At 31.7% G+C, this 27005-nt stretch overlaps 1 protein-coding gene across 5 annotated transcripts in view; it reads right to left on the minus strand.

Annotated features, from left to right (window-relative positions):
* LOC143190501 (protein FAM151A) overlaps positions 1–27005 on the minus strand; it is a 154232-nt gene that overhangs the window by 12738 nt on the left and 114489 nt on the right. Inside the window, exon 1 of one of the 5 annotated variants that reach the window (XM_076394819.1) lies at positions 24860–24981. The exons of 1 other annotated variant lie outside the window; for it this stretch is intronic. The gene's annotated coding sequence lies outside the window, so the exon portion shown is untranslated. Of the gene's footprint in view, positions 1–1120; positions 1179–22031; positions 22147–24859; positions 24982–27005 lie in introns of those variants that run through there. 3 more of the 5 variants (XM_076394818.1, XM_076394821.1, XM_076394820.1) reach the window with 3 other exon arrangements.

The raw sequence follows: 27005 nt of genomic DNA on the forward strand, positions 1-27005 counted from the left end.
CTGCATGAAATTTTGGCCATGAGATGGCATGCCTGTGCGTTTTCTTAATACAGAAAATAAGTACCGTTCAACCGTAAGATTCATTCAGAGCAGTGTTTATGTTTCTGAAGAAGTTTTTGCGTCGTTTTATGACTTTCGGCGAAACATGGATCCATTGGTGTGCACCAGAGACCAAGGAACAGTCGAAACAGTGAACTTTATTCGGTAAACGTGTTCCAAAGAAGACGCAAGCTGTCCTATCGGCCGGAAATGTGATGGTCATCATTTTCCGGCATGCACAAGATGGAGGGCTATACTATGCCGAATAATTAAGCCGATTCGACGCCGAATTATAGAAAAATCAACCTCATTTGGCGAGGAAAAAGTACCCTTCCACCATGACAACGCACCGGCTCATACCTTTTGGCCCCATGCGATTACTTTTTGTTGCTGAACGGGGTCAGTGTATTGAGCTAAAAGAAGACTATGTTGAAAAATTAATGGCCACTTTTGTTTTCTTTTGTAGGCTAAGTATTTATTGGACCAAATTGATTAAAATCTTGGAACGGGAAATCTGAGAAGAAATGATCAAGTGATATCAATGTACGGTTCCCACATTTGGACACTGTTAAAATCTGGTATTTGCTAGCTTGAGACCTTTCATATGCGATGCTTAAGGCAAATTCTAAAAGTTTTGGTCTCCAAGAATGCATTAACAATTTGTACACTGCATATTTGAGGAACCAATTCGAAGATGCATTTTTCAATGCTTCGGATAGGCGTGTCGAGTGAAATGTGAACGAATTCCTCGCAGACTTGTATGATGAAAACGATCATTTGGACGGAAGACGTAGCGAACAGCTTCGAAAAAGACATTGCTCTAAATCATAGAGATTGAGGCGAAAACTATGGATTAATACATTATCCAGAACCAGAATGGTTGAGGCCGATCGTCACCAGTGGTGAGATTTGGTGAAGAATATTCGAGGCCCTGCAGCATTAACAACAGCGTATCAGACTGTGGATTCTTGATTAGTAATTAATATTGGAATTTGGGTTTGCTTCATTCAGATATTGAAATAAACATGCATTTCCAAGTAAATTCGCGACTGCTAATAGAAATCATAGAAATATTACGTACCTTTCTAAATATTTACAAGTATATTAAATATTTTTAAGACAGCAGTAACGTTTTTTGAGAACGCAATAAACCGACTAAATAACAAAACTAATTCAAACATAAAATATAGAAATAATACGACCAAACTAGATAAACCGAAATAGATTTGTGTTATCTTGAAACAATTTCAATCTGAATGATAACACACAAAGCAACATTGTAATATTATATAATATTACGATTACTGATTGGAAGTAACTGTCAACATAGCCGAACTAAAATTAATATTATAGACTATGATCTGATAATATGTTTTATTAAAGGCAAATAAGTTCTGATAAGTGCTGAATGATTCAATAAACGAGCGAAATCTGTTTATCCCCATTTGAGACACACACGGAAAGTCATATCAATATTTCGGTGTAATTAATATGAAAGATTATGTTAATGTGTGTTTTGGGGATTATGTCTGCTCATGTAAGACTAAGAGACTAAGACTCATAGCGATTACTAAACAGTAACTTATATAAATCATTTTATGTCATAGGAAATTATTTTAATATTGGCTTTAAAAAAAAGAATATGATTAATAAATTAATACGGTGAGTTACATTTTATAAATATTCTATATATTATGGAAATAAAATAACCGGGAATTTTTTTTACACATCATTTCTACTTGGATTAATTCACAAACAAGACGAGTGCGAGAATACACATCAATATGTATTCCTCAATTATAAAATTGTAATAACTTAAGATATAGTTTACACTAAAGGTATACACTTTATATAAGTTCGTATGGTTTGGTTCGCTTCAATCTTCTGACATCCTGCGCGCTGTCCAGCAGCTGTATTGCTTCCACGTTAATATGACTTAGTAATCTTCTTTCGTGTTTCAAGGCGAAATCTTGGAGAACTTCGCAAATCCATTTGATTTCCAGGTCATCGAGCAGTTCTTCGTTGGTTACGTAGCAATAGGCATTGGTAATCAATCGAATAACCTTGTTTTGAGAACGTTGGATGACAACTAGATTTTAATTTTGAGTGTAACCCCATATTTGCGCCCCATATGTACAAATTGCCTTTACGACTGTCTTTTAAATCACCTTTTTTGATTTTAGGTCAAGTTGAGAGTATCTTCCGACTAACCAGTACAGTTGTTTTATATTGGTTCTAATGTGTTTTGCTTTTTGTTTTAATATGATGTTTCCAATTTAATCTACCGTCAAGATGGATTCCGAGGGAGCTGATTCTGCTTGAGGAATCAGGCATCGATTAAGTGATATAATTAAGTTTTTATTATTTCACCTCAACGCAAATTTAACATACAAATTTGGAACTACTAAGTTGAATTTTCCAATCTTTCGTCCATTTGTAGATTTTGTTGACTGCCACTTGTACTTTTTCTACTGCCTTAGGAAGAGATATGTCGTTTGCCATAATAATTGTGTCGTCAGCAAAGTTTCCAAGTAGTGTTTCATTTGTTGTTGGAATGTCAGCAGGGTAGAACAGATACAGGAGTGGTCCTAAGACGCTACCTTGTGGAAATCCAGGCGAAATAGCTTTAAATATCGAGAACGACATTTTGTGCGAGACTCAACGACAATAGATACGCGGTAACAATTTGCTCATCTTACAGATTAATCCCAAATGCCAAACCCGACCAAAAGCTTGTGAGATACCCAGGAATATTGTAGGGCATTATTTCTTTTCCTCAAACGCTTTTTCAATAGCCGCAGTTACTCTGTGCATTTAATCGATTGTTGAGTGTTGATTTCGAAAACCGAACTGGAAATCTGGTATTATTACAAAATTCCTAACACGTTTAAATATTATTGTCACAAATAGTTTTTATATTGCAGGTAGCAGCGAAATAGGCCTGTAGGATTCGACTTGTTCTGCAGGTTTGTCAGGTTTTTTGAGCATAATTATTTGTGCCAGCTTAAAGCATTCCGGAACATGCTTTAGCCTTAACGTGATTGCTTTTCGTGGCAGTTGTTTCAATAATCCACCTGAAATGTTATCTATACCAGTTGCCTTTTTAGGATTGGGATTATTAATTTCAGTGGCAACTTCCAATGGAGAAATTAGATTTAGATCTACATCGGGTTGATAAACAGGAGATGTATCCATGGTAGATAGAAGTATTCTACGAACAATTCAGCTTTTTTATCGTTGCGTCGAACCCGTTCATTTCGATCATTGTTAATTGGCGCTACTCGAATAATTGGTCTTTTAAATCTTCGAGTTGCTTTCCATAGCGAATACTCCTTGTCTGCTTGTGTGCTTAATTGACTTACATATTTTTTGAGAGCAATTCTGTTTATATTCTTTGATCTTTTGATTCGTCTGATTACTAATTATATTAAAAGTAGTTTTTTTCTGCAGCATTTCTGGTTCAGTGCCATACTATTCTAGCTTTTCACATTTCTTTTATCATTTCTCTAATTTCGAGGTTGTTGATTTCTCTCTTGATATTGGAGTAGCATCTTTTGCAGCTGACCAAATTTTAATTATATTTTTAGTTTGTTGCTCAAGATCATCTATATTTTTAAGTCTTACTTTTAAACTTATTTGCTCCTGCAGTATTAATCTGAATTTGAATAACCGGGAATAAAAATGGTTTCATTTATTCATTGTGATATTGCTTAATATTAGGCCGACAAAAGATGTTTCTGAAACGTGCTTAACCTAACTAACTTAAATCTGATGTATTTTTGAATGCTGAAACTGTATTTGGCGTTAGTTTTTTTTTCAGAATAAGACACCAATCTACATTTGGTTATGTTTATTAATTGTCAGTTTTATGTTTATGTTTATATTGCTATACACTATTAATATTTTACTTAATAATTAGGGTATCTATTAATAACAGCAACAATTGTTTCCTTTCAATTCATAGTCTTTCGGTAATAGTTTAAAATATAACATATAATTATAATGTGAATTAATAATGCAAAATTCATTGAAAAATGTAATTATCATTAAAATGGGAATAAAAAATATAGTACATTCTAGATATGACAATATCAACAAAATTAACCCACATAATGGCAGATAATATAAAATGTAAATATTTATCTAATACTCTTAGGTGGAGTATCTTTTATTTGTATATATCAATATTAGTGGCATTGTTCACAGTCAGTATGTACATTCAATAAGAATAACAGGTCAATTGGAAAGTCCCCGACCTGACGCATAGATGACGCTACTAGAATTAAATCCATATATTTTTGAGATAGCCCTAACACTCAAAGAATACGTGTATAAATTGTATAACTGTCGGATCATTAGTTTGTGAATTATAGTATTTTAAGTGAAGCAACTTTTGTTATTGTGAAAAAAATGGATAAAAGAAATTTCGCGTGTTGATAAAGTATTGCTTTTTGAAGGAAAAAAATACAGTTGAAGCAAAAACTTGGCTTGATGTCCAGTTTCCGGACATTGCCCCAGGAAAATCAACCATCAAGGATTGGTATACTAAGTTTAGACGGTGAACGCAGTGGACGCCCAAAAGAGGTTGTTACCCACGAAAACATTAACAAAATATACAAAATGATTTTGAATGACTGTAAATTGAAAATGAATGAAATAGCAGACACTCTAAAGATATTAACTGAACATGTACATCAATATCATTCACGAATATTTGGGTATGAGAAAGCTCTGTGCAAAGTGGGTGCCGCTCTAGCTCACTGTTGACCAAAAACAACGACGAATTTATGATTCGAAGGAGTGTTTGAAGATGATCAAGTGTAATAAACCCGAGTTTTTGCGTCGATATGTGACAAATGATGAAACATGGCTCCCTCATTTCACTCCGACGTCTAATCGGCAATCATCTAAGTGGACTGCACACGATGAATCCGCTCCAAAGCGTGGGAAAACTCAAGAGTCGGCTGGTAAGGTTATGGCATCCGTATTTTGGGATGCGCATGGAATAATTTTCATTGACTACCTTAAAAAGGAAGGATCATCAACAGCGATTATTACATAGCGTTATTGGAAGGTTTGAAAAACGAAATCGCCGAAAAACGACCGCATTTGAAGAAAAAGAAAATGCTGCTTCACCAAGACAATGCACCGTGTCACAAGTCAGTGAAAACGATGGCAAAAATCCATGAATTGGCATTCGAATTGCTTCCTCGTCCACCGTATTTTCCAGATCTGGCCTCCAGCGACTATTTGCTGTTCTCAGATCTCAAAAGAATGCTCGCTGGGAAAAATTTTCGTCGAATGAAGAGGTGATCGTCGAAACTCAGGCCTATTTTGAAGCAAAGGACAAATCGTACTACAAAAATCGAAAAGTTCGAGGGTCGCCATAATCAGTGTATCACCTTTGAAGAGAATTATGTTTCAAAAAAAAACAATTTTGCCAAAAAATATGTTTTACTATGGTAGGCCGGGGAGTTTTCAATTGACCTGTTATAGAGGGAATGTATGGTAGTATTCTGGATTGGAAATATAGTCGATCCAAAGAAATTTTGAACATAAGTCATCAATATGTTTAATGTATTGCTTGCCGCAATTTGTAAATTCATTTTAGAATCAGATAATATTTTCATTCTCATTTTATTCTAGTTAAAAGAAGACACAATGCTGTCTGATAAATTCGAACGTGTAACCGAAATAGCCTACCAAAGTTGTCCGGTTGTCAAACGTATGCAATTATTCAAAACAATAGTGATACGAGGTTATACACTGGCAAATGTTGTTTTAATGCTTTGCTTCTTTTGATAAAATTCCGAAGCCAGACACAACAGATTGTGTCTTTAATCAGTTACTTTGAACAGGAACGAGATAATGGAGAGAGGTAAGCATTTTACTGTTAAATATTAATTTTCTGCGATTTTTATTGAAAATATTTAACGTATTGCAGCTGCACTGAATATTAGTATGGAGACTGAAATATCTAAAAATATGAAACACATAATCCGGATCAGCTTGATGTTAGTTCTATCAGAGATTAAATATATGAAATGTATAAAATCAGTGAGTAGTTTTTCAAACAAACCAAGCTTAACTAAAACTCAGAGTTGATACGGTAACATTGCGACATTTTGACGTCATAAATTTAGATGACGTATATTCAAAACTTCTTTGGATAGACTTTGTATGCTACTAAGTACTGTTGGGAACAATCGACCGAAATATACTATCGACTGTTCAGTAATTGACTACTTTTTACTAGCGACTATTTCAGTCGCTATTTTTGGTTCGACTGTTTTTATTACTATTTACTATCGACTGTTTCAGTCGTTTACTTTTAGTTACTATTTCCGGTTCTACTAGTTCATTCGACTTATTTTTAACATTCTGGCCTTCCGTCGAAAGTAATGCGCAGAATTTATGCTTATATAGATTGATATGTAATATATGTGGTTTTATGTTTTTTATTTGTAGATTGCTTGTGAATGACTATATATTGTAAATTAATATAGCAGCATTTTGGAAACCTAGTTTTCGAGAGCAAAAAAATTAAATTGTAAATGATAAATAGTAAGATACTTTTGACTGGCATAATAGGTAATACTTTTCTGATAAACTTTTAGGATTTTTGTCCAAGTGTTTTGTTTGTCAAAACTTTTTTCCTAAAATCTTGAAAACTAAAATTAGGTTCCAACGGTTTCAGAAATTGCATAGATCCAAAAGATTTGAAAAATTTTTTACAGTAGCAGTTGCTAAATTTCTTTTAAAAATATTAACCGTAAAGAGGTGAATAAAGTATATAAAATATTTGTAATAAATACATTTTCTGATAGGAAAACTCTACTTTAATGTTCAACAATTTATTAAGTTGGCTATTAAGAAGAGCACCACAGTTTTTATTTGTTAACGAATGGACTATCTTAACAGAATGTGTTCAACTTTTAAAGCCCATTAAAATAATGACCACCGAGTTATCTGGTGAAAGATATCCCAACGATATCTTTAATTATACAGTTAATAAGAGGACTGCAACATTCCATCAAATCCAGGATTTTAACAAGTGAGTGGGAGAAAAATGACAAAATTGTCTATTAGATGTCATCAATAAAAGACTGGCAATGTTAGAAATGAATGCGATATGCGGGAAATCCACATTTTTAGATCCTAGATTTAAAAAAGCAGGATTTGGTATTGCAAATAATGCTGAGGCGATACAAAAAGTTATCACAGAAGAGGTATCTTCCATTCTAACTTCAAAAAATACAAATATAGTTCCACAACTCGAAATTCAAGACAAAACTACTGACCAAAAATGTATTGACATCTGGAGATATTTTGATAAAATAATGGCTAGAATGAAAGAAGTAATTACTCCAAGTACTGCAGCAACTTTACAGATTTAGCAGTATTTGGAAAAACTACCTGAATTATATCAGTTACACGTTTCCTCTATACCTGGAACATTTGTCCCCTGGGAACGATTTTTTTCAAAATCTGGGCAAATAATTAACGATCGAAGGAATCGGCTCACGGAAGAAAAGTTGAAAATGATAATATTCACAGCAATTTAAAAATATTTCCGTTCAAAAATAAATAAAACTTTTATTTAATTTTATGTTCATCATGGATTAGATTTTTCAATGATTAGGTGTATGTTTACATTTTATTTAGTAGTTATGGTTATTAAAAATCTTTAGTTTTTAGGTTTTATTTAAGTTGTACTATTTATATTTATTATGCTATGTTATTTAAAAATAGCAATTAATATATTAAAACAGGACAAAACATTTGTGGTGTTATTATTCTATTCCTTTTTACACATCCACAGAACATTCAGTATAAAAGTAATCCTACTTCCTTTAAAATTATATTTACTACATGATAATAGAAATTAGTTTTTTTAAAGTTATCACGTGGATGAATATATATACATCTTTGTCTCGCTTGTACTACCATTGGAGAATATAAAGACATTTAAAATTAACTGTTCCAAGCATTTATCTCCGTCCTTTCCTATCTCATATTTTATACAGACAAGAATTCGTACATCTTCGTCTGACATCATGAATGGAAAAAAACAGTCGAACCATCCATTTGACTGAAAATAGTAATTACTATTTTCTGTCGCTAGTTTTATTGACTATCGACTGTTTTGACTGTTTTGCGAATATCAACTGTTTCGACTATTTTGTGACTATCGACTGTTTCGACTGTTTTCAGTCGATAGTTCCCAACGCTACTACTAAGTGAATTGATATATTAATGTACAATATATTGTTATTTACAATCATACTATAAACAAAACATAAAACCATATATATCACATATAAATATATGTAAGCATAAATTAGTTACAATATTTTCAAGGTCGCGGCTAGGATGATAGGTCCGAAATTATTAACTGAAACTAGTTCACTGAAATAGTCGATAGTAAAAGTAGTCAATTACTAAGTCGATAGTCATTTTCAGTCGATAGTTCCCAATGTTACTATTTATATATAATAAAAAATGGGTAAAACCGAAGTTGAATGTGTAAATAGATAAAATAAATAATTACAATGTACAGAAACATGTTAAAATATGTTCATATGTAATAAAAAATTAATAAAATGGAACATAAATGTGTATAGATAAAATAATTAGGTACATGGAATGAATATAAATGGAATTGATCACAAGTGATGTAATTATTGGAGTTCTATATTGTCTCTTAGTTCAAGAATGCTAAAGAAACAGTAGTTTGGATAGGTTTCTTGGTGTAAATATGTCAGGTAGCTCATGAGGAATATCGTGCCCAATGTGGTTAAAAATGGTTATGCTATGAAAATTTCCCCCCAAATTTTTAAATTGTTAATTGTTTACTATAAGCAAAAATTAGTCATTCTTTATTGATTTAAAGAGTAACTTCATATTATACAATCGAGCTATCGTAGTACGGGGAGAATAAAAACAGAAGAATATGATGTGTTAAAGAATAGGAACATACTATGAAATTCTGGGTTTCAAGCAGACTAACAGGTTGGTTTGAAATTAAAAAAAGAAGTATTAAATGCGTTTTATACTAATTTTGATAGTAAATATAAAACAATTTGTATTTTCATGTATAATTTGTTTATAACTGAAATATATAATATGACATTGCATTCAAAAAATATCTACAAAATAACTATTTTTTAGTTTAATGTACGCTTTCTTTCATTTCATACATTTTAACATAACTATGGATCATCTCAATAATGACATTTAATAAAATATAGATATCGAGTTACAGAGACATTGTTTTATTTGAGTTTTTATATATTTTCAGAAATATTATCTTTTCATAAACTGGATCTAAATAGTTTTATTGAAGTTCACAATTAATGGAGATTTATAGGACTTAGGAGTACACTATCGTATATCATATTAACGCACATTTATTACTGCTATGGTTGTGTTATATATGAAATACATAATGCATAATAAAAATAATAATGCATTGAGATATATATATAAATTCAATGCAATTTTATTAAAATACTTTTCTGTTGAACAGTGAATGTTTATAATTTTTTTTTTGATAGAAATGTTCTGTTGAAATACCATTAGGTAAACATACAATACCAATAATATTTTATGTGATAATTTTAAAAGTGCTCGTCTTATGTGTATCATAATCGTGCTTATTATTTATGATACGGAATTTTGTAATGATGACATTATAGTTTTTCTACAATATTTATTTATATTAAACTATTATTGATATTACATTATATATATATATATATATATATATATATATATATATATATATATATATATATAGATATATATATATATATATATAGATATATATATATATATATATATAGATATATATATATATATATATATATATATATATATATATATATATATATATATAATATCACATGTTCCTATACGCAACAATGGGTAGAGATTAGTGTGACTAAAACAAGTTTTAGATATTCATATCTTATTTAGTTGTAAAGGACATTAGAAATGTAAACTACCATCTAATTATTATGCTATGATTTGTTGGATATATTTCCACTTATCGAAAAGCTAATACCTACGACTATGCTAAGAACTATTACAATAGCTGAAAAGAGTAGCACTCTCATGTCACCAAACTGAAAAATTAGTCGTATAAGCAGTTATTTGTAGGATACAAAAAAATATTGTTCAATTTTCTGAAGTTAATGAGTAGTTTAAATTCCATGGAAGTTGTAATTTAAACTAACTCGAGAAAATTGTCAAGTATATTTCAATTTCTTTTGTATATACTATTCAATGCAGGTATACATATACGGAATTGTTACATACATAACCTTTGTTAGAAATGATATAATCGAGAGAAATAGTAGTTGGAATAATATAAAACTAAGTCGGTTAAGGAGAGAAATCATTCGCCTCGTAAATATTTTTTGAGGTCAAAAATAGCTAGTTATATGTTGTTAAATATGCTGAGCAAGGGAGGTGTTTTGTTACTGTTATTATAACAATGGTTTATCATTTAATATGATTTCTTTCCTTCCATACTACTTTTAGTAATAACTGTCTTCTGGTATTCTAATTTAACTGTATCGGATCTATACTTCCTTGGATTGACTATTGATATGTAAGTTTAATCGCAAATAACAATTTTACTACTAGTTGGTGGTAGAGATTATTATCAAATTTTAACAGATTTATTTTTTGTAGATCTGTCAAGTGATGTAATACAAAGTCAAACGAAAAGTCTCAAACATAACACCTTGCGTCATATTAATTTCGTTTATAACGATACAATTTTAAGTTTGGACTCTATAATGTTACAAGTAATTCAGTTTTTCCTTTTTCTTCAGTGTAGATTCTTATCTAAGTTGATTATACCATTAAAAAGCTATAGCTAATTATGAAACATCTTCAAATTGAGACTTCCAATTTATTTAACATTCACAACTCTTCATGTTTCACCGATATTGATAAAGATTTTTCTATATGATATTGAATAAACAAAGCTATTCAGGTTATCACTTTACTGATGGTGCATGACAAGATAATGATGTTTTTTTTATTTAGAAAATGATAAATAAGTATATACCCAATTTAGGGCTTTATCAATCCTATTATATCTGCTTTATTGTTCTGAGTAGTCTATAGAAAAATGTATATCAAGGAGTAATTAAATTTTGGTACACCATAGAAGTATGGAACTTCATTATTGTTGACCATGAAACATTAGAGATATGAAACATAATCAAATAAGCAATTTTGGTATGAGTATTGGTGATAAGAATATTGTTAATAATATATATATATATATATATATATATATATATATATATATATATTTATATATATATATTGACTAACTAGGGTTTCACTACTGACTGACGAGTGACCAACTCTAGAAATCATCCCAGATCTTCTCGGTCTTACACAACCTGGTTACTGGCGTGACTGGAATCATTTTCCTTGTAGGATTTTATACTCTTGCCTAGAACAATCTTGAAATAATTCTTCGTTTTCTTAATTTTTGTATTCCCTTTCATAAAAATAATATTGTTTGAAATATTTCATTATAGCAATTACTTCGTTATTAAAATAACTTTTGGAACTGACTGGCAAATTGGATCACATAAATTTCAAAGAAACTACTGTCAAACGTATTTTTGTCGCCATATGTTTTTTGTTATATGTCTGTATTGGTTTTTGTGTCTGATATATATAGTGCGATTTTCCAGTTTTTATAAATCCAATATTTATTTACAGGCATCAGAAATTTTCTCAATTGTGTTTGAACATAAATACATATTCTGAATATTTGAAATTTACTTCTATTCTCGTTCTGTTCTATTCCATATAGCTTAATTTTGAATTCATATTTCTTTTTTTTGTTCTAGCCTAAAACCAGGCGATGGAATGCATGACGCATACTCGATCACGGGGACTTGACCTGGAGCAACAAGTTGGACAGGGTTATGTGGGGCTGCCTCTAAACTCACCAACACACTAAACCGAAACCGCCTCACAGCTGACTCCTGTAGACCAGTACTGCTGCTAAATTAAATTTGGGCATATACTCGCTAACCGGGAAACCGTTATGGGAACGACTACCTGGCGAAAGGGCAGTTTGCGTTGTATGAGTGCAGCTATGGATCAGGTCGTTGCAGTCTGGATATAGAGAAGATTAGCGCTAACGCGGTACTCAGCGCGCAGCACGTCGACCAACTTGCGAACAAGTGCTTTTTCAGAAGAACTAGAGTTGAGTTGTTCTTTGTGGAATGAGTTTGTGGTTGAGTTATATTGGAGATATGAAGTGCTTGATTTCTGGAGTGCCAGTTTCTCCGTGTATTTGATTATTTCTGATAAACCATCGGGCGTTTAAGATTCTCTCGAAGAGCTTATTTTGGAAAACTTGAAGCTGTTTCAGCTGATTGGGTGTAACAAACTTTAAGTAGGCATTAAATCCGTAGAGGGGTACAGACCGGATTAATATTTTCTAAAATAAGCATTTAATGGAGATGGAAAATCTGCTAGAAGAGCAAACGAGAGGAGATGGCAGGTTTGCTATCCCCAAAACATTCAGGGTTTGGGAATGCTAACCGAATCGTCGGTCGAAGTGGAGACCTAGGTACGTGACTCTATCTAGCCACGGAATTATTGTGGTATCGATCTTGAGCTGCGAGACGCGCAATGCGTAACACTTCTTATGGAAAATGATGGCCTGGGAATTCAGGGGGTTGATTTGCAACCTCCAGAATTTGAACCACTTGACCGCATGATCGAGATGCTTCTGTAAATGTCTTTGAATGGTGTTCCCGGACCTGGAGGGACTTTTATTGATTTTCGACTCGAAAGAATTTTTCTAGTCTTAACCTGGAAATATCTGTCCTATAGATAGGACTTGATAAGAGCGATTAGGTCTTCTGGGAGGCCTAACCGTACGCATTTTGCGATCAAACCGTCGTGCCAGTCCTTGTCGAAAGCTTTGGTTCAGTCCAGGAGTACTGCTCCAAGCTTTTCACGTCGGACAAGAGCGTGATGGATGTGTGCCGCCAGATGAATAGCCTGATGTACAATTGATATTTATATTGATTTGATTTTTTTTTTGTTTAAAAGGGCATTTATTGAGAAATTTTTATGTAATATATTTTATTATTGATAATGGCATATATTAAAATTTTCCATCGTTTTCTACCACTTTTTCCATCATTCTGGCAACATGGCGATAGTATATTGAAAGAACAGCTAATAGTTCAGTATTAATCAAATCATCCATAATTTTTTTTCCTTTTGAGCTGAACAAATGATAATTAGAAGGTGTTAGGTCTGGTAAGTACACTGGGTGGTGAAGGACTCCCTATTTGAGCTGCAACAGCAACAGCAGATCTTTCACAACCCTTGGAACTTGTGGCTAAGCGTTGTCAAATAAAAAGATGACTTTGCGTTTGTTACTAACTATTTCTTGACTTATTTCAACAATAGGTCGTTCAATTTGTTCATTTTCTATTGCTGTCTTTTATATATTATGACAGACGTCTGTATATCTCGCAAAACACTACATCTGGCTGATCTTACAGTATGCTCACCAGGCCTTCATGGTCATTAATATTCCGCTACGCTGTCGATATATGCAGCTCTTTTAATTCATAAACTGCTTGTCTGGAAGTTATTTAAACGTTTGGACTGGATTTTCGCCCAATAAGTATTGAACTCATTGTCTTCGAATTATTCCTGTACGCCGTTTTTTTCATTTATGTGAATATCACCATTTTAAGTCATTGAAACCAAAACCACCAATTTGAACTTTGAAAATATATGAAGTGTTTCCACAGCAATTTCTTTATATCAAACAACAAAAGAAATGTCTAAAATGCAATTTTGTACCTTCTCTGATTATTATCTATATACATTCAATAATACAGTAATATTAAATGCAAAACTGTTACTTTATATAGAGAAATATCAAAACCATCGAACATAACACTATCACAAAAAGTGGACTTGTGAAAGGATGTATAATAACTCATATACTACACAATTCATAATAACATCATAATTCTTGTATATTATTATACACGTACTTGCAAAAATTAACTTTAACGTAGTTGATAGTTTTTTTCAAACAAAATTATTACGTTTCAGAATCGAAATTTATATTTTGTCCATCCAGTAACAAGAGTTACTAATCTTATCGACTAGAATAATCCCAATATATCCGGCTTATATCATGAGATTTATTTTTAAACCAAAACCGCAAGTTACTTTCTTCTCATTAAAAGTCAATTTAATAACCAATACAATAATATTATTTAAAAATTTTTTAAAGAAAAAGTTGTGAATAATAATAGGTTGTTTGATTGTGTTCAACAACACATGGGGCTATTAGTTTTTTTATTTTTTTATATGGTTATTACATTGAATTCGAAATTTCGTTAGGTAGTGGGAGCAATGTATCTGAAATTTTTGGGTTTCAGAAAGCTGTTTGCACTATGGATGATTCTTGTAATGGATAACACATTTATGTTAGTAATTATAGAAGAAATTTATATCTTATATGGTATTTGTATGGTATCTTTTCTCTTCATGGCTAGTTAAGAATAAAAAATCCACAATAACATATAACTAACTAATTAATAGTGTTTATTTGGATAAAAATATCTAGGATCTGTTGTACTAGACCATGTGATATCAATAGACATATGTAGAGTAGTAGTAGGTTTGGGTAATGTCTGGTGAATGTTGGAAGTTCAATTCAAAAACCTGCTACTTGGTTATTTACGGGTAAGATGGTTCATTTATTCAGAAACAGAGATCTTTAACTGCCTGTTCATGCTGAAGGTATTAGCGAACAAGAGCAACACGTTTTAATAAATACACTATAAAAGCTTTTGTGCACACAATATAGAGCCACCTATGATCCATATAAAGTTGGTTAAAATGCAATGTCGTTTCCTAATAGGTGGCATAAAAGTGGCATAAAACACTTTTTCAATGAAGCTGTATCTCATTGCGTTTAAAGATAATAGTCATTATAAAATTCTAGATATTTTAGGTAGAATTTGGTTTCATATGTACTTTCATTACCTAGTCAAAAGTGATGAAGTTTTTGAAAGAGATATTCTTAAAAGACGAAATGTAGCCTATGTTTATAGAAAACGGAGTTTTCCTTGATTTTTTTCGGAAATTTTAATGTTAAAGATGGAATTGATCATTTGGATAAATCTTAAAACATTTAATGATGATATTCTTAGACATGTTGAGGAAGAAAGACATTTTTCGACAAAAATTCGAACTATATATGAGATATAAAGCAGTATTAAATAATTTATATAAGACTGGATATCTAAAAAAGTTCGATAGATTTCACATTAACTAAAAGTGAAAAATGTAATAGACCAAGGATATAGTCATGATATTTCTGAATGTATGAAAAAGATCATGACTGAAGCCAATGTATGGGGACATGGGATATTAATTGTTCATCATACACTGCTTGAACCGAGTTATATATTATTAATTTGACTGACTCTCAGCAGGAGATTCATAAAAGAGATGCCACAAGTGATAATAGAAAAGTTGTCTTCCATCATAACAAAAAATTGTTAGAGATTGGCTGATAAGTGTTGATTTCCATCCACATGAAACAAATGACACAGCCCTGTCATTTGTTTCGATTTCTCAAAAACTATCTCAAAAGAGGTTTATAAATATTTATTATTTTCAGTTTTTGTCCCACAACTCTCAGAGGTACAGTGATCGAATTATAGAAAAGCAGTAATATGTATATTAAATCAAGTAGCTATATCTAATTATAAAATAATAAAATATATATAATTATCAAGTAAATACAATTATTGTTACTTGATATTTAGATATTGTTATAATATTTGTTAAAATATTCAATTGTGTGATAACACGACGACTTCACTAAATATAATAACTAAAAATAACTGTCGGGTTTTGTTTGTTTTAATAAGTAAATATTTTTATTATATAAATGTTATTAGATTATTACGTTAACATTATGGTGGTACTATTTGAAATAACATCTATGGATCCCAGATACATTTTAACATTTTTCTTCTTAATTTTAATTATTTTTAATTTACTTTTATGTATTTTTGTTTTTATAGATAGATAAATGTCTACTTTATGGTAATATGTTCAATTTCTTCACCTAATAGGCATACTTTTAAAATGATTTAAATGGTAACTATTTTATGCAATAAATTTGTTATTGTCTTATTTTGCTCAAGTAGAAACAAAATATTTTTGCCAAATGTTATGATTTTGGTATAAGATTTATTAATTTATTATTTGTATTACATGTATGGTCCTACTGAAATATGAATGGTGTTATTATGGCTTATTATGTTGCAGTGTTTTATTAGTTATAAGTCATATGAAGTTATATAAATGTTTTACCATTTTTAAAAATGTCACTAACTTAAATTGGTTAACAAGTTCTTTTTTCAATTTCAACTAAAGCCACAATACGATTATTTTCTAACATCATACGTATATCAATAATTACCTTTATTAAAAACCATCTCTGATAAATGTTATATTGATCATCTTGTGTTTTGCTGTTTTTTTTTTGTTTTGAATTTTGAATATTATATTCCTGACTCATTAATGAAGTTATGTGGTTATTATGTCAGAACTGCTTATATTAGTGTCCAAATTCCTATAGAAATCTGTGTTGTGGGAACTCTGAAGCATATTACCAATAGCAGATTTTTATTTTGTTATACTTGTTCCTCGTTGTCGTTCGACCTTCGTAGAGTAAAGACGTGTTTGGAGCGACGGTCAGTGTAATAAATTTGAAAGTGTACTACCTGTGCCACAAATGCGATTTTAAAAAATAAGTAAAAACCGTGACGACAATAACAGTGTTAAAACTGCGCGTTAAATGTTTAGTGAAAATGTGTTTAAAACGATGGTCACTGCAATAAAGTAACAAAGGTAAAATTTTGGGGGCTGTTAAGGGTCGGAGGTGCATCATCTGTACCACAAATGCGGCGTTATAACGGTTCTGAAACAAATACCGGTACTGAAATTTTTGTAAAAACGTGAATTAAACTATTCATTAAATAAAAATGATTAATAGAGAGAACCAGAGACTAAATGAGATGGAAACACAATCCTCAACGTCAGGTGAAGCTTATCTGGCACAACAGAATCAAATCTTTTGTCAAGAAAACCATAAGAGAACGCAAAATGAGCAAGCTCTCTATAATGCGTATATTAACGAAAAAACAGCCCGACGGAATCTGGAAATTGCACTAACAAATATGCAAAAACAATTAGATGCACTACAACTCCTAATAAAAAACCAAAACACATACAATCCAACTAGCATTCCCGTAGTGAACCAGTGCACTGAAAACAAATTGCCTGTAAACTATGAAACAGACGAGGAAGAATTGCAAAAAGAAGTAGGCTGGATAACAGTTAAAAGAAATAAGAAACGAAAAGCAAACTACACACCTGAAGCTTCACCACAACAACCAAAAACCATTAAAGCACAAGAATTGAATAAAGAAATAAAAGTGCCGAGACCACCTCCAATTATAGTAAGTAATGTCACAGACTTTGACTTGCTATATGAAACAATGAAAACAAATAATATACTATTTAGAGCAACAACATTAAACAATGGACAAATCAAATTAAACGCCGAATGTCGTAAAACTTTTACGAAAATTGCTGAGTGCTTGGAATTCCTAAAATTACAATGGCACTCGTATGAAGATAAGCAAACCAGAGACATTAAAGTAATGGCAAGAGGGCTTCCACCGACAGCTAAAACTACTAAAATAGTGGAAGAGTTAATAAAAAATGGACTTAAATGTACTGACGTCACAAATATCCTGAAAAAAGAACGAAATAAAAATAACAATGGAGAAATAGTTGTCCAGAAGAAGCCTTTACCACTGTTTATGTTATCATTCCAACATAACACGGACATAAAAGCAATTTATGAAATTAAACAAATTCTAGGAGTCGAAGTAAAAATAGAACCTCTTAGAAAGGCAAATCTTGTGCCGCAGTGCAAGAGATGCCAATTACATGGACACACACAAAAATTCTGTAAAAGGGAACCAAGGTGTGTAAAATGCTCAGGAAAACACATCACGGGAGAATGCAAAAAACCCAAAGGAACAAAAGCGAAATGTGCGAATTGCAATGAAGCGCATCCAGCAAGCTACAGAGGATGCGTAGTTGCGAAAACATTCCAAGAGAGAAGAAATAAAATCAGTCAGGCTAAAGAGCAAAAAACAGTGACTCAAAATAAACAACCAAAAATGTACAACGAAATCAACGATGAAATGACCTATGCTCAAAGCATAAACCAAACCGCTCAAAAAGAAACAAAAAAAGAAGACGTTACAACCAACGAACTGCTATTGAAACTTATAGCAAAGCTGGACAACCAGGAAAAGATTATTGAATCGTTTTCTGAAAGATTACTTAAACTCGAAAACAATAGGGCGGTGGCCTCAAGAACTAAAAATGGCAAGTAAAGACATCCGCATCGCAATTTGGAATGCTAATGGGATTCAGAAACATCACGCTGACCTACAAGTATTCCTAGAATTGCAAAAAATAGATATTTGCTTAATATCTGAAACCCATTTGACAAAGGAATCCTTTATTAAATTTAGAGGATATTACTTTTACCACACCATTCATCCAGCTAACACAGCAAGAGGAGGAAGTGCAATAATAATAAAAAATAATATATGCCATCATCAAGAACCCGGACTCAGTTTAGCAGAAAATCAGGTAACGGCAGTAACTGTTATATCTAGCAAATACAGGGTTACATTAGCTTCCATATATAGCCCTCCAAGATACAACCAAAAAAAAGAAAATTACTTGAATGTTCTAAACAACCTAGGAGAAAAATTTATAATCGGTGGTGATTTCAATGCTAAAAATACAAGATGGGGATCTAGAATGACGACAACTAAAGGTAATGAATTACATAAAGCAGCTGCTGAGCTAGGGTGCAGTTACATGTCGACAGGAAAACCAACTTATTGGCCTACCGATCCAGAGAAAACTCCAGACCTGTTAGACTTCTTTATAGCTAGAAACATAACCACTAACTACATGGAAGTTGAAGAAAATTTTGACTTAAGTTCAGATCACACACCTGTGATTTTGACGCTGAGTGAAAACATTATAAGAAAACAACAAAATCCAACATTAACCAACAAGAGGACAGACTGGGAAGGATTTGTTGAAGAAATAAACAATCGAATTCAACTAAATGTTCCCCTTAAGACAGAAGACCAATTAAATTATGAAACCGAAAAATTCGTTGCAGACATCCAACAGGCTGCTTGGAATAACACTCCAGAAATTAAAACTTCAACCAAAGGAATAAATTACCCGAAAGAAATCAAGGAAATGGTAGCTGAAAAACGAAAACTACGGAAAAAATGGCAGCAAAATAGAACACCTGAAAATAAGAATATCTTAAACAACATAACACAAAGGTTGAAGAGGGAAATTTTGGAAATTAAAAACAACTCCATAAATAACTATCTACGAAATTTAACAGATGACAAGAACACAGACTACTCGCTCTGGAAAGCCACTAAATACCTAAAACGATCCTGTCTACATAGTCCTCCGATAAGAAACATGCATGGAAGTTGGGCACGCAGCAACCTGGAGAAAGCAGAAGCATTCGCTGACCATTTAGAGAAAACTTTCAAACCAAACGAAAGTGAAATTGAACATACTTTACCGGACATAGACGGCGAAAATTCGACAATTCAATTAACAACTCCGAAAGAAGTCACCAACGTTATTAAAACTAACATCAAGCCAAATAAATCACCAGGCTATGATTTAATAACAGGGCAATTGCTGCACAATCTGCCAAGAAAGGGTATTATAAAGCTCACTAACTTAATCAATGCAGCATTTCGACTGAAATATGTCCCAGACGTTTGGAAAATGGCTGAAATAATAATGGTTCCAAAACCTGGAAAATCACCAAATGATATAAAAGCTTATCGACCTATCTCACTGTTACCGATGATAGCTAAGGTATTTGAAAAGCTCCTCTTGAAAAGATTAAAACCAATTATAGAGAGAAAAAACCTAATACCAACACACCAGTTTGGGTTTATTACCAAACATTCAACGATTGATCAAGTGCATAGAATAACAGATGTTATTGAAAAAGCCTATGAAGATAATAAAGTATGCTCAGCTGTATTCTTAGATGTAGCACAAGCTTTCGACAAGGTATGGCACAAAGGCCTCGTCCATAAGCTACAGAAAATATTACCGAAGCAACACACCGAACTATTAAAATCTTACATCACAGCCAGAATGTTTAGAGTGAAACAAGAGGAAGCTTACTCTACAATAAAAGAAGCTAAAGCAGGTGTACCACAAGGAAGTGTACTGGGGCCAATTCTGTACCTACTTTATACATGTGATATACCACAAATCGAAAACATTACAATGGCTACATTTGCTGATGATACTGCTATTCTTGCTGTCGGAAACAATAGCGAAGAAGCAACCCGAAAACTACAACAGGCTACTGACGCTATAAATAAATGGACCCAAATCTGGAAAATACAAATTAACCAAAACAAATCTGTGCATGTTCAATTCACCTATAAACAGGCCGCGCTTACACCATTGACCATAAACCACACTGTCATACCATACAGCAATAATGCTAAGTATCTCGGAATGACACTTGATGCAAAACTACGGTGGAAGGAACATGTCAAAAAGAAAAGAAAAGAACTTGAGTTAAAATATAGAAAAATGTATTGGCTAATTGGAAGAAAATCTCAATTAACTATACATAATAAATTACTTCTATATAAACAAATATTAAAACCTATATGGACATACGGAATACAATTATGGGGATGTTCCGCAAAAAGCAACATAAATCTAATACAAGTTTTCCAGAACAAAGTCCTAAGAAGCATCGTAGGTGCACCCAGATATTACCGGACCATTTATTTACATCGAGATCTTCAGATACCGACTGTCAATCAAGAAATTAAAAGAATTGCAAAGAGACATGAGGAGAGACTTCACTCTCATGTTAATTTCGAAGTATTACAACTCTTGGACAACACCAAGACCGGACGCAGACTCAAAAGGACCAAACCATTTGAACTTGTGTAGTGTGTTGTAGTGTAGTGCAGTGAGGTGCATTAGAAAAAACTCAAAGTGTTAAAACAATTATTATTATGTTAGAGACTATGTAGGACTGATGAGTCCTATTAGATATATACCTAGATTTAAGCTATTATAAGGACAAATTGTAGGTTAGTCGGCAACGACTAGTAACAATGTATATAATTATAAAAAAAAAAAAAAAAAAAAAAAAATACTTGTTCCTTACATTTTCCCAAACACGGATATATTTTTTTTTATTAATTATTTATTTACCAAGAAAGATATTTACTTATTATATTATTAGATTATTATGATATTTTATGAGGTTATCAATAACAATTCAATTAATCGATTAGCATTGCAATAGCTTGCTAACAAGGCGATAAATGAATTGAAATGATTCATGTAGTAAAACAATTTGCGTTTAAACTGCTATACACATGAACATAATAGTGGTATTTATATATAACGAGTGTGTATTGTGCAAAAAATATAAACAATAAACAAAACAATAAATTCCAAGTCACTTGTTGAGAGTTATATATTATATATATATCATTTTAATTACCCTGTTAGGCTGAACATAATTAGTGCATATTAAAAATTCATACAATATAACGATAAATATATATTTTTATACATGTATTTTAATTCTTTATTAATTTTAATTCATTTTTGATTAATTAAATGCTTATTTTTAATTTCTGAACATTAAAAATAGATAATATTATTATATTATTACGAAAAATGTATAACGTATTAATTACAAGTTATTAATTATGTATCTATCCCAATAACTAAATTTTTCAATGAGTTAATAATTTAGTAACACTCACCTGAAAATAACAAAACACTAAGCTCCTCGTCGAACTACAAATTACACGAGAAAAACAATAACGCAAATTGTCAGTTGCAACTTGATAATGGAATTCTGTTGCCGTACGATTTGAAATTATTATATACAGGGTGTCGCAAAGTTGCGAATTAATTTAACTTTTTCTCGAACAATTTAAGATTTATAAAAACGTGTTCGACTAACTGGTGCTTATTTATTATTAAATTATTTTTTGATTTTATATTGAAATGAACGGCGTATTGGTTGATCGTCTAGCATATAGCTTTTACTAACAGTTCAATTTTAATGGTATTTAGTTTATTTAGTATAGTTTCAGATTTTGGTATTGCAGCTAAAGATTGTGGACATTGAAACAGCTATGTTATATTTGTTTGCAGACAACATGAGCTTCACTTGTTTTCCTTATATGCTTATATCCTATTATTACAGGATGAATATACAAGTAATAATTGAATTAATTAAAATTAATAAATATATTTGTTTTAGCTTAAATAAATGTAACTTTCTATATCTTAGAGTCTCCTTTTTACCAACTAGAGTTTATCCGGACTGGACCTATTATTTAACGTGGGTCGGAACCACGGTCCTCTGCATTAACTCTACCGACTGGCGAGTGATCAACTTGAGATCACCACAGAAGACACTGTTACTGGTGTGACTGAGATCATTTCGTTTATTGTTTTTTTACACTTTTGTCTAAGAATAATCGCAAACATAAATTTACAACCATCCCCTACAGAATTCGAACCCGCGACTATCTCAACAGCAGTAGGACTGTAGCCTTTACCACAGCGCCAACCAAGCGGGCAATGTTACTTTTATGTAGTGTTATATATTCTTATATGGGGTTTTGATTTGAGGGGGGTTTGGACCCTCTCAAGGTAGTATTTTATTAATTTCTTATTGTTTAGAAAATACACAATATTGTATTTTACATATAGTGTATTTTGTGGGACTCTTTTTCGATACTAAAATACTAAAAAGTTTTTTCAGAATAATTTTAAAATTTATTCAATATTTGTCATCGGATTCAGATGTTTTTGAGCCTACTCTCCTCTGAGTCAGCTACGAATTGGAAGTTCCGTCTTATTATTACATTGCTATAGATTAAAATCGTAGATTAAGAAAAACTGTGTTGGGCAAAAATTGACTTCTTTTTCATCATGTTGTACACAAGTTTATTAATATACATGTCAAACATCAGTCATTGCATTTGACTCTATTTACTACTTCTTTGCTAAAGCTATAATTCCGTCACTGTAGAAATAAAACTTGATAGAAGTTACTTTTATAATTTCTCATTTTAAGTGATTTTCACAAGATTATTTTGAAGACATCTGTATACCATTGAGAGAGTTTTGTAAATACTCGAGCAAATGGTAGTTGGACTCAATTCGGTCCATATAATGGATGCTTAAACAGCCAATATCAATTCCAGCCAAACTCTTTCAATCTTTAATGAGTGTCTAAGGATGTGTGATGTGAGTCGTTGTCGTGATGACAAAAGGCAACATCTTTTCTATCGATCAATTTCTCACTGTTTTTCTTTCATTACTTGTTTAAATTATATTAGTTGTTGGCAGCAAAACACTTAAAAATCACCTTCCTTGGCACCAGTGCTGACTTTGCAATGGTTTAAGGACTTATCATTATTTTCCTCATATTATTGTCACACATAATCCATTTTTCTTAGCCAGAAATTATTCGTTTTAAAAATGGCTTGATTTTGATTCGTTTTTGCAGCGACTCACAAATAGACATTAATACATGCTGATCCATCTCGATACGACTCATCGATCAAGGTGACCACCAACACTCAGATTTTAAGGAATGAAAATGAACATACCAATTCTGAGGGTTGCACTCACTTAAACACTAATCATCATAATTTTCGATGAGTTTGAAATCGAAATATGGGAATAAGATTTTCTGGAATCTCAATTTTCAAAGTAAAAATATCTAAAGGTAGTACCACTTTATACTAAAATGTTTTATGCTGTGTTATCTTTCAAACTCACTATAGTATGACTTCAAGTATTACTAGATATACGCCACTTTCTATTAAGAAAATACGAAATTGCCTTTTCTTGAACTTAATATTCTCTAAAATTAAAGCATTGCATTTTTCAAACGATTGAGAACATAAGTATTGACAAGAAATTTTAAACCTATGAGGTTAATTTACTTTTCTCAAAACTAGATGTTTTGACACAGTTGACATGATATTTGACGTTTTATACGTTTGCTTTTACTTGTTTTGCTGATATTTTGTTTTAAAAAACTAAAAACCTTGTAATTATCAGGCTGGACAACATTTTCTAGTCTCAACTTTACGTCACTTTCCTTTACTTTCGTATTCATCAAATATTGCGCATGTTGATTATTATTCATTTTAATTGCTACCGTATAATTTAATTGAGAAGCAGTTTTTATGAAGATGGAATTGTTATGTTGTCTGATGATAATGTTATGTTGCTTTCCAAACGAAGAGAGGAATGGAACAAAAAAACTCTAAATTATTTCACAAAACTGACATTAGTTCCTAATATTTAAATATTTAAATTAGCTTTAGTGAACAATTAGTGCATATCTATAAAACACTTTATTTTCAATAACGTTTTTGAAGTTTTGTTGTATAATTAACGGTTCATTTCGTCTGAAGCCAATAGTTTATTTCATTTATTTATGCGGAGTTGGTTTCACTCACTCTCTCCCGTATACTTGCTTTCTCTCTATGTATAATGTACCTTGTTCTATTTTAAGATATTTTATAAATAAAATAAATACTTAAAAATAATTAGTGCTCACATTAGCCATATTTTTCGATCAGTTCACCACGTTATTTACGGAAGTTTAAAACACGGACTTTAACAAAAACGATACACTGGAATTTCAAAATAATGTCGAGGTCGGTGTTGCCAAAACGATACTTTCCATACCAAAATTGTTACCTGTAGTTTCGCGCGAGTGCCTGGCCGTATTGCCAATAGAAACATTTATCGTCTCGCTCTAATCATTGAAAAAAAATGAAACCAGAGTTTGTATCGATTTTTGAAGCAATCAGGCTAGATTTGATTCTATTATGGGATGAAGTATATGTTTTCTGAGTTGCTTACAAGGCCGATTTGATGAATATGCTCTTGAAACTATAGCCTTTAATTTAACAGAATATTTAAAAGAACATTTTCTTATAAGGTTCATAAAAATATGTACATATGAAACTAAAATATTTCCTATTATAAATAGGCGAAGGCGCTTGTTACAGCTGATAGCATTCGCAATTGTTTTAAAAAGAAACATTGGAATTATTAAGTATATATTTTGCTTTCTTTTATACAATATTTGCTCGATTATGCCATACCTATTTTATAGAATTGACATTTTAAATAGAACCTAGCTCGTATTGTAATATAATCCTATAACATATAATTAAATCCAGGTGTTCCCTCTAAAAATCCATTTAACTTATAAAATTCTGCGAAATTCATACAATACTACTAAGCATTTCACCCTAAAAGGGGGGAAATACTATCCATTTATTTTATACGTGATTTTGGTCAATATCTAATAATTAGTGATTCATGGGTACCAATGCCATAAGGTGTGCGACATATGACCGTACGTGGGGTGAGGAATGATAACACGGGGGTGCGTGGTACAATGGGTATTAGCGAAGACCCACCGGTCTTTTAACCATTGTTACCTCGTGTCCTTGTGCCTGAATGTCGGTCAACAAGCGATTTATGACCGGTATGTCGACAATATCGTGTTTGAATTTGAAGTATAAATCATCAGAGATTCAAAGAGATTTTGCCTGGGTAGCAAATGGACCCTTTAAAATTGTATTGGAAAAATATATATGACATAATACATGTATTTATTATATATTTCCTGTCTATAAAATATGAATGTATTTGAGCTAAAATCGATTTAGGCGATTTGTGCTTTGGATTGATTGAGAGGTTTCTGGACTGGTTTATATACAGGATAAATCGATTAATATATTTTTTTATATGAGAAACACATATTTTAATACAATAATTTATTAACATATTAAAATTCCATTGGATATTGAGTCAGGATGATTTGAATATGGTATATTGTATTTGTATATATATACATATTGTATAAATAGTCAGTCACATCGTTCATTTTTTGGATTACTCTCCCGTTAATAAATCTATCGAAAATGCATTATTAGTGCTGAATTTAAACTTATCCGGATGAATATTTGCTCTATATTTTGTTGATAAAGTTTATTATTAAGAGAGAAGCAAACAGACAACCTTGGATAAGGTTGCGGAGCTATTCGAAGCATTCTTTGAAATAGTTAAATACTCTTCGGACAAGAGTATCATAGTTTATGCTGTGATGTCATCGAATGTGGACTGAAGGTGCTTAAGGTCCCCTAGCTATAAACTATTAGAACTAAGAAACATCTATGCCTTTAAACATACTCCTAGTTCGTTATTCTTGGTACTAGCACAGCACTTTAGGGTACACAGCAACCAAAATTGGAGTTTACTACCTTAAGCGACCAGTAGCAGCGTTATCTCTATGGCACAACTATTTTATTTTTCTGTAAACTGGTTCTTGAATTTTTGTCCACCTAATAAAAGCTATCAAAAGCATTTTGCATTCCAAAAAACTAATGATAACACTTTCTTGGTCGATCTTTCTTTTCTGATCACAAAAACTCTTCTGAGCTGATGAAAAGTAGTCCTTAGCCTTTTGTCTTGAATCAGTGGTGGTAGATTTAAACCATATTATTATGTTTTATTTAATCACAATCGATAAAATGACGCTTTACGAACGTGATCAAAATCTAATATAGTGTTTAGCAGTTTTGGCTGATTTGTTGACGGATTTACTTCAAAATCTTAAAAATAACTTTGAATAACTACTCGGAAAAATTTTTGTACAAATATTGTTTTGAGTATACTTAAGAGTGATA

This window comes from Rhynchophorus ferrugineus, unplaced genomic scaffold (genome assembly GCF_030347505.1).
Source record: "Rhynchophorus ferrugineus isolate W39M unplaced genomic scaffold, kcgeb_rfMv2 rfM2, whole genome shotgun sequence".
Classification (NCBI taxonomy): domain Eukaryota; kingdom Metazoa; phylum Arthropoda; class Insecta; order Coleoptera; family Curculionidae; genus Rhynchophorus; species Rhynchophorus ferrugineus.